This window comes from Chrysochloris asiatica, unplaced genomic scaffold (assembly GCF_000296735.1).
Source record: "Chrysochloris asiatica unplaced genomic scaffold, ChrAsi1.0 scaffold00062, whole genome shotgun sequence".
In the NCBI taxonomy this organism is placed as follows: Eukaryota; Metazoa; Chordata; class Mammalia; order Afrosoricida; family Chrysochloridae; genus Chrysochloris; species Chrysochloris asiatica.
In genome coordinates this window covers 6,086,848-6,096,675 of record NW_006408580.1, presented here as the reverse complement: position 1 = coordinate 6,096,675, position 9,828 = coordinate 6,086,848, and the positions used below count along the sequence as shown (strand labels likewise).

General features: G+C 40.7%; 1 pseudogene; it reads right to left on the bottom strand.

The window, feature by feature from the left end:
• Positions 1–1,638: 1,638 nt before the first annotated feature.
• Positions 1,639–2,641, bottom strand: LOC102841349 (annotated as a pseudogene).
• Positions 2,642–9,828: the final 7,187 nt, after the last annotated feature.

Below are 9,828 nucleotides of genomic sequence, written 5' to 3'. Positions count from 1 at the left end.
AGTTGGTACCAACTCGATGGCACCTAACAACAACAACAACAACAGCAGTATTTTATTGCATGATTGTTAGTACATATGTCTTCATCTTCTCTCTGGTAATGTAGTGGTTATGAGTCGGGCTGTGAGCAGCAAGGTCAGCAGTTCGAAACTATCAGCTGTTCCGCGGGAGAAAGATGAGGTGTTCTGCTCCCATAAAGATTTACAGCCTGTGAAACCCTGTACAGGGTCTCTATGAGTTGGAACCAACTCCACAGCACACAGTCACCATTATATATTGCATAAACTTTTTTCCTAGAAGGAACAGAAGGTAGGATAAGCTTTTATAAAGCTAAAGTTCAGACAGGTGTTCATGTTTGAAATCTCACTTAAATAACAGTCAGTCACCTTATCTACCCATGATTCTGTGGATAAGGAACCAGCCTAAGTAGGTTTTGAATGATTATGGTTTCTGCTCTTAGCCTCATGCTGGTCAATTGCTCTTTAATGAAAGTATTTCTGCCCGCCTCTATCTTAATTGTTACAGCTGTTTCTCTGAGGTATGTATGGAATATGGTGCCCTAATTCCTCCTAGGAATGTGCTCCCCTAAATGAAAGAAACACATTATCTGCTTCCTGTCTGATTATATGTTTATAAATGCATACCTACCTCTAACCTTGTCCACATGTCAGTTCTGAATCAGCCCAAGGCCCTAATTTGTTGTCTTAACTTTAGAAACTCTGTTCCAATTATTTAAGAAAGTCTAAATTAGTAAGAACTATCAAATTTCTAGGGAAATATTTTTTAATGCACAAGGTGTTCTGAGGAATAACTTGGTCTGTATTTTCTTTCATTCCCTAATTCCTAAAATGGACTGCAGTAATACAAACTGTTTACATACCTACCATTTTGTTTTCCCCTACATTTTATCCCTAACAACCCTCTGGGAAGTCAAGTAGCTTTCCTGCTTTACTGAGAGTGCAAATAATCTGATCTTCAAAGTTCTGTTATTAGTGAGGAGTGATCATTGGACGATAAGAAAGATCTCCATGTTCAGTAAAGGATTTAAACATAAGTCTAGTTATACAGTCCAGGGTTGATTACTTGCTGAAGATCATTTCATACCCTTGGACTGAGTAGTCAGGTTAAAGGAAAGAGTAAGAAGGTGTTAAAGTCATATACAAGGACAATTACATTTTTCTTTAAATGTTAATTTTTATTCAAAATGCCATGTCTATAAAAGCCATTTGCATCTTCTGAATTATACAGTATTATTATTTGCTTCTGTTTTTCAAAAAAAAAAAAAAAATGTTCACACTTACTTCAAGGTCCGTTAATGATGAATTAAACGACATCAGAAGCTGGAGGTCTGTGAACTGGCCATTCCCAAGTAGGCACCTTGGTGGTACTCTGTAAGAAGTACCTGGATCTGCTCTTCTTCTTTTTCTACCCCCCCCCCCCGCAAGCTATAACAGGTAATTTTATTTCTCAAGGGCTCATATTGCAAACGTTAAGCCAAAGCATGTGCTATAATCATGTGGGCCCAAATTCACATATTTAGGAAAGGAAAAGCAGATTGTTATCCATATATATGGATAATAACTAAAGGCTCAGGTTACTCACATTGTGGTTTTAAAGTTGTACAACATAGAACTCAAATGTCACAGGTCTTTTAGATCCTTCTGGATGTCCCACAGAGTATCTGCACTCTTCTTGAGTTGAGCAACCTCATCATCCTTCAGCTTCTGGTTGATAATACTGGTTAACCCTCGAGGATTCAGAATGCATGGAAGGCTCAGGAAGACTTCATTCTCAGTGCCATACATCCCCTTCACCACTGTTGACACTGGATGAATCCTGCATAGATTTTCAACATGGATTCGATCAAATCAGCCACACTTAATCCAATAGCCCAGTTGGTGTATTCTTTTAGCTTGATGACTTCATAGGCACTTTCAACCACCATTATATGCCTTTCCTTCCAATTTTCACTGTCATTGTCCATCCTCATTTCTGGATTCAGTTCCTGAAGAGAAATCCCTGCCACATTTACCCTGCTCCACACTGCCACACTTGAGTCACCATGTTCTCCCAAAATCCATCCATGGCAGCTATTGGGATGAGTGCCAAGTTTTTCAGCTATAAGGTAGCAAAATGTAGCAGAATCCAGGTTACAGCCACTTCCAGTTACACGGTACTTGGGTAATCCACTTTCTAGGTAACATATGCAAGACTATCCACTGGGTTGGAAACCACAATTATGATGCAGTCAGGACTGTGTACTTGATGATCTGTGGAATAATGAATTTGAAGACATTCACATTCCTCTGAACCAGATTGAGATGACTCTCCCCCTCTTGCTGACTAACTCCTGCAGTTACCACCACAATCTTTGAATTGGCAGTCACAGAGTAATCTTGATCCGCTACAATTTTAGGTGTCTGAAGAAATAAACTCCCATGCTGCAGATGCATCATTTCTCCTTTGAGTTTATCTTCTAAAACATCCACAAGGGCAAGTTCATCAGCCAAGGACTTTCCCAGAATGCTGATGGCACAAGCCATACCAACATGTCCGACACCCACTACAGTGATCTTATTATTTGGAACCAATGCCTCTTCTTCTGCAACTGGTGCAAATCAGCTTTTCCTTAAGAGTTGCCATTGTGTACAGGAGAAAGATGTCGTTCCAGACAGTAGCAGAAATTGTGTGAAGGAGACTCCTGCTCTTCTTTAAGAAAAAGAAAAAAATGCATTCAGAGGAAAATCAGATTTAGGACTTTGTGGTTGACATAGGCGTGAGTATTAAGAAATGTTTCCTTGGCTTACATGAAAGAAAGAATACTGCCATGCGGAAAAACTTTTCAAAAAACAAACAAGCCCTTAATCTTCCTGTTATATTCAATTTCCCTTTGCATGAGGATTGTAGGACTATAACTGCTTTAAGGATTCATTTGCTAACCAAAAGTTGTGTGGTTCAAACCCACTAACAGCACCATGGGAGATGACTGTTGTTAAGTGCTGTTGAGTCGATTCTGACTCATAGTGAGTGACCCAGTGTAGGAGTTCCGAGGAGCAACTGGTGAGTTTGAACTTCCAACCTTGCAGTTAGCAGTCCAGTGCTTATCTAACAGTGCCACAGCAGAACTTCATTACAGCCATGGAAACCCTATGAAGCAGTTCTACTCTGTTCTATGGGGGTCTCTATGAGTCACCATCAACTTGACAGCAGTGGGTTTAATTTGGGTTTGGATGGAGAAATAGTGAAGTAGAATGGAAACAGGGGTAGGATAAGGAAGCTTCTGTTAGTCCCTCTTCTTTGCACAAGGACATATTCATACACACCCTTTCCCAATGCTACTTCCCATCCACATACTTTGCTTTTGTCAATATCTACTATTCCTAACCAAGGAGCTCTGGTAGCATAGTGGTTACGAATCGGGCTGCGAATCTCAAAGTCAGCAGTTCGAAACTACCAGCTGCTCCGCAGGAGAAAGATGAGGCTTTCTTCTCCCGTAAAAATTTACAGCCTTGGAAACCCTGTTCAGGGTTGCTATGGGTCGGAACCGACTCGACGGCACTTAACAATAACAACAACATCTATTCCTAACAACCCATTTGCCACCAAGTCAATTTTGACTCATTCTAACTCCATGTGTGTACTTCACAGGGCTTTCTTTTCTCTCTCTCTCTCTCTTTTTTTTACTTTTTATTGTAGTGTGGGTGAAAGTTTACAGTGCAAATTTGTTTTCCATTCAACAATTTATATACACTTCCTCCCTGGGTTTCCCTTTCCCACTCAACCTCCTTTCCTGCCCCTTCCTGCCTTCTGAGGTTTGCTTTTGGTTTCCTATGGTTGGCAGTTCTGAGGAGCAAGTTCCATATAGGCATTACTGCTCATTTTATAAGTCTGTCTACTCTTTTGCTGGAAGTTGATACTTGGGGATGGGTTCAGTTCCAGGCTCATAGGGTGTCTAAGAAGCACAGTCTTTGGGTTTCTACCAGTCTCTGTATCAGACCAGTAAGTGTAGTCTTTTATATGATTTTGAATTTTGTGCTCCTTTTTTTTGTCCCTCTGTCTCTGTCCAAGACCTTCTATTGTGATCCTAATCAGATCAGACAGTATTGGTAGCTAGGCACCAGTTAGTCATTTTGGTCTCTGGGTAATGGAGACTGTGGTTTACTTGGCCCAGGGCATTCAATGACTGATTTTTCAGAAATAGATTGATTTCCAGGCCTTATTTTCTGAGAGGGCCCTGGGTGTGAACAATTTGCACCAGGCAGAGACTCTATTAAGTAGCCCTGGTGGTGTCATGAGTTAAGCATTAGGTTGCTAACCTCAAGGTTGGTGGTACAAACCTATCAGGAAAAAGATGAGGTTGTTTGCTCTCGAAAGATTCACAGTCTCAGAAACCCTAAGAAACAGTTCTGCTTTGTCTTATAGGGTTGTTATGAGTTGGAATTGGTTCAATAGTTGTGGGTTTAGTATATTTTGGGATTTGTTGTTAAGCGCCGTCAAGTTAGTTCTGACTCATAGCAACCCTGTACAGTTTCCAAGGACCGACTAGTGGGCTTGAACCACCAACCTTGCAGTTCAAGTCGATCTTGTGGTCCAGTTCAGTATACTGCAGTGCCACACCAGGAATCCATTTTGGAGTTGGGACTCCACTATTTCCAAACCAATACCTTTCCTTGGTTCATTACCAATGATTTGGTGTTTCTAAGCCAGGAACCGTAGGCAGTCCCCCAAGTTATAAACGTTGTGACTTAAATACAACTGTAGTTATGAACTAACCTCCTTAAATTCTGTTATATTAAAAATATTATTATTACTGTATTGTTAGCTTAAATGGAGTCCTGGTGTGGCGCTATAGGATAAATACTGGACCTCAAGTACTGGACCTCAGGATTGATTTGAAACCCACCAGCTGCTCCTTGGGAATCCTATACAGGGTACTATGAGTTAGAACTGACTCAGTGGCACTTAACAACAACAACATTAGCTTAAATATGTTTTATTTTATCTGAAAGTGTTTCTTTGATTTTTTTTTTTTTTAATGCGTAGAAAGGTAAATTGAAGAATTCTACCAACTTCTTCAGGACTGAACAGCGTTTCATTCTGTTGTGCATAGGTTTGCTATGAGTTGGAGTTGGTTCCTAACAAGAATAACATTTGACTAACTGATGTTAGATATGAAATGTACTTAATTGTCCCAATTTACGTACAAATTCAATTTAAAAATAGATTTAGGAACAGAACGTTTTCGTAATATGGGAACTGCCTGTACAATATTTTTAAGCAAATAATGTGCATGCATTCTGCGCCTGTTTGCCAACCTCACCCTCTTCCTCTGCCTCCAGGTATTTTCATAAGCATTCTATGCTATTTTTACAGCAACATGTAAAAAATTAACATAGTGGCACTTATAAAAATACTCAGGTGGGAGGTGCAGTGGGCAAAAAGGTAGAATGCCAGCATTTGTTGATGTTGTTAAGTGCCGTCCAGTTGCTGCTCACTCACACTGACCCTGTTTCCAAGGAGTAGCTGGTGAGTTTGAACTGCTGTCCTGGCAGTTCAAACCAACCTTTGAGTCTAGTGCTTATCTTACAGTGCTACACCATTATTTTTGCAAAACTATGGGTACTTCATCATCCTCATGTATTCCTGTCCTCAGCTTGTTTCCAGGGTATGATTTCTGACTGCCAACTTCTTTCTTGTTAGGACAAGGATGAAGTCTCCTTTGGCAGTACCATTGCTATATAAGACAATGCTCGGGACAAAGGTACTTGATGTATGCTGAAATGACAAATGAACATTAACATATTATATATTTGTTATCAAGCTTATGAATCCAAATGTCTCACAATGCCAACAATCACTTCATAGGTGACACTATCCATCTTCTTTCAATGGTAAACCTCTATTTAACCTTAGAATCATTTGTGTACTCTGTGTGACATTTTCACATTTTTGCCATCGCCTTGCTTAACTATTACGAATCGGGCTGCGAACCTTAAGGTCAGCGGTTCGAAACTACCAGCCACTCCGCAGGAGAAAGATGAGGCTTTCTACTCCCGTAAAGATTTACACCCTCGGAAACCCTGTACAGGGTCGCTATGGGTCGGAATCGACTCGACGGCACTTAACAACAACAACAACAACAATTTTCAATATGATATTTTGGAATTTGAATCCCTCAGCTAATGTCCACATCAAGCAATCCTGAACCTTTGTAGCAGGTAGGTGGACAGTTCCCTCGTGGTCACATATTCGTCATGGTAGATGAAGAACTAGTAAGCATTTACCCTTGACCTGCTGGATTTTCTAAAGGGTCATTCACCAATATGATTGCATCACTGTAGTAAGGGAATTGGAGGGAACAGAGTTAGATGTCTGTCCTACTTGACTTTACTCCAGAAAAGTGTATGAGAGTTCTGGTCTCATTTTACTGATCTTTTTCCAGGCACTTCATGATTTAGTCCTCCATATTTGTTGAGACGTTCATTCAACATTGTCTCAGTTAGGGGTCTCTAGAGAAACAGAACTAATGAGTTACAAATATGTAAACAGCCATCAAGTGGAATATCTGCATTTTTCATGGATTCAGGGGGACATCAACAAGGCAAAGCATATAGTAAAAGAGGGGTGCCAACTACTCACAAGATAAACATGGAGCGTGGGAGCTAAGGACCAAGTTGAAGGGATACTGGTGGGAAGCAACAAGGAGAATGAGTCGCCTTATGCACAGTGACTCAGAGCAACCTTATGAAACACTGCCCGATTCTGGGCCAACCTCACTGCTGTTGCCATGCTTGAGGTGCATTCATAATTCGGACTCATAGGTACCCTATATACAACAGAACAAAACACAACCCGGCCCTGTGTCATCCTCAAAATTGTTGCTATACTTGAGCCCATTGTTGAAGCCACTGTCCCATTCCATTTTGTTGAGTGTCTTCCTCTTTTTCACTGATGACGCTCTTCTCTAAGGCTTGGTCTTTCCTGGTAACATGTTCAAAGTAAGCAACACAATGTCTCACCATTCTTGCTTCTAAGGAGCATTTTGGTTGAACTTCTTTTAAGGCAGATCGGTGCCTTCTTTTGGCATATTCAATGTTCTTTTCCTAAATCCAAAGGAATCGATTCTTCTTCAACCTTCCTTATTCATTGTCCAGCTTTCACATGTATATAAGGTAACTGAAAATACCATGACTTGGGTCAGGCACACCTTAGTCATCAAAGTGACATCTTTGCTTTTTAAAATATTAAAGAGGCCTTTTGCAACCGATTTGTTCAATGCAAATGCATCATTTGATATCTTGACTACTACTTCCTCAGGTGTTCATTGGTTAGTCAAGTAAAATGAAATCCTTGACAACTTCAGTATCTTCTGCTGATCATGATGTTGCTTATTGGTGCAGTTGTGAAGAATTTTGTTTTCTTTATGTTGAGCTGTAATCCACACTATAGGGTTTATTCCTTGATCCTCATCAGTAAGTGCTTCTAGTCCTCTTCATTTGCAATAAGCAAGGTTGCGTCATCTGCATATTGCAGGTTGTTAATGACTCTTCCTCCAAGTCTGATGCCATAGTCTTCTTCATAAAATCTAGCTTCTCAAATTATTTTTTCAGCATCTAAATTGTATAAATATGGTGAAAGGATACCAACCTGATGAAATGTTGTTGTTAAGTGCTGTCCAGTTGGTTCCAACCCATAGAGACACTGTTTAGGGTTTCCAAGAAACAGCTGGTGAGCTTAAACCACTGACCTTGCAGTTCAAACTGACTTTGCCGTCCAGCTCATTAACCCACAGTGCCACACCAGCCTCCCCTGATGCAATAATAATACATTATTATTATGGCGTCTCCTTGCTTGATCTGCCTATAGATCATCTTGCTAAGTTTTTAACCTTCTATAGTCAATAGAAGCCCTGGTGGCACAATGATTAAATGACTAGGCCACCAATTGCTCCATGGAAGAAAGATGTGGCAGTCTGCGTCTGTAAAGATTTGCAGCCTTGGAAACCCTATGGGGCAGTTCTACTCTGTCTGTCATATTGTCAGAATTGATCGATGGCAGTGGATTTGATTTTTTGGTTTGGTATATTTAATGTTTATACAGGGATGGCATATGACCATTAGACTAGACATGTGTTTTAGCCTGCTTTACCATGACATGGAATTCCAGGGATTGGAGGTCAGGTGCTAATTTTTCCACTTAATGCCTGCATTTGAGTGGCTGTCACCTCATTGCAAAGGATATGTTATGTTACTACAAGAACCTTAGTGCTTTCATGAGGGGATGTTTGTTGTTGTGAAGTGCCATCAAGTCGGCTCCGACCTATAGAAACCCTGAATAGGGTTTCCAGGGCTGTAAATCTTTATGGAAGCAGAAAGCCTCATCTTTCTCCCGCAGAGCAGCTGGTAGTTTCGAACTGCTGACCTTGTGGTTTGCAGCCCAATTCGTAACCACTATGCTACCAGAGCTCCTTTCATGAGGAGATAGAGGTCAATTATAACTAATGTCCTTTTCAGCTATAAATTAGACATGGGTTCCAGGTATATTAATCAGGATTCTGCTGAAATAATTCTGCATCACAAACAACTCCAAAATTTGGTGGCTCATAGCAATAAGCATACCTCTCTAGCTCAGGGTTTGTAGGATTGGTTACAGCTAATTTCTGAACTAGAGATGTATGCTAATTGTTGGGCTTTGCTGAACTCAGCTCCAGGCTTTAACTTGCTTTGCTCCACATTTCTCTTCATTCTAGCCCTAGTGGCTAACTAAAGTATGTTATTCTTATTGCTGTGGCAGAAGCACATACTTACAAAAGAAAGGAGGGAGTAGAAATACATAATACCTCTTAAAATCTCTAATGAGAATTGGTACCCTTTAACTTTTACATTCTAGCTACATTCCATTGGCCAAAGCAAGTCTCGTGGACAACACTAAAATCAAAATAAAACTAAGATGCATTCCAATAGGAGTAGCTACTGGCTGTGGGCCAAACTGGTCATTTCTCAGTAGTAATGCAGGCTTCTTGTTGTCATTAAGTGCTGTTGAGTCTGGTCTGACTCATAATGACACTGTATAGGATTTCCAAGGCACAGTTGTAGGGTTGAACACCAACCTTGTTGCCACTCCAGCACCACGCCAGGATGTCAATGCAGGCTTAGAATTATATAATAATGCATATATTGTTGTTGTTGTCATTAAGTGTTGTTGAGTTGGTTCCAATTCATAGCAACCTTGCATAGGGTTTCCAGGGAGCAGCTGGTGGGTTTGAACCACAGATTCTGTGGTTTGAAGTCCAGTGCTTATCCTAGTATGTTACTGCACTATATTATATTGTTGTTAGGTGCCATCAAGTCAGTACCAGCCCAAAGTGACCTTATGCACAGCAGAATGAAACACTGCCCAATCCTGAGCCAACCTCACGATTGTTGCCACGCTTGAGTCCATCGATGCTGCCACTTAGACAATCCATTCCGTTGGGGGTCTTCTTCTTTTTCTCTGACCCTCCACCTTATCAAACATGATGTCCTTCTCCAGCAACTGGTCCCTCCTGACAATATGTCCAAAGTATGGGAGATGAAGTTTGGCCATCTTGGCCTCCAAGGAGCACTCTGGCTGTATTTCTTCCAAAAGGGATCTATTGGTTCTCTTGGCAGCCCATAGCACTTTCAATATTCTCCAACACCATAACTCAAAGGCACCAATTCTTCTACAGTCTTCCTTATTTACTGTCCAGCTTTCGCATGCATATGAGGTTATTGAAAATACCATGGCTTGGGTCAGGCTCACCTTAGTCTTCAAGCTGACATCTTTGCTCTTCAACATTTGAAGAAGCT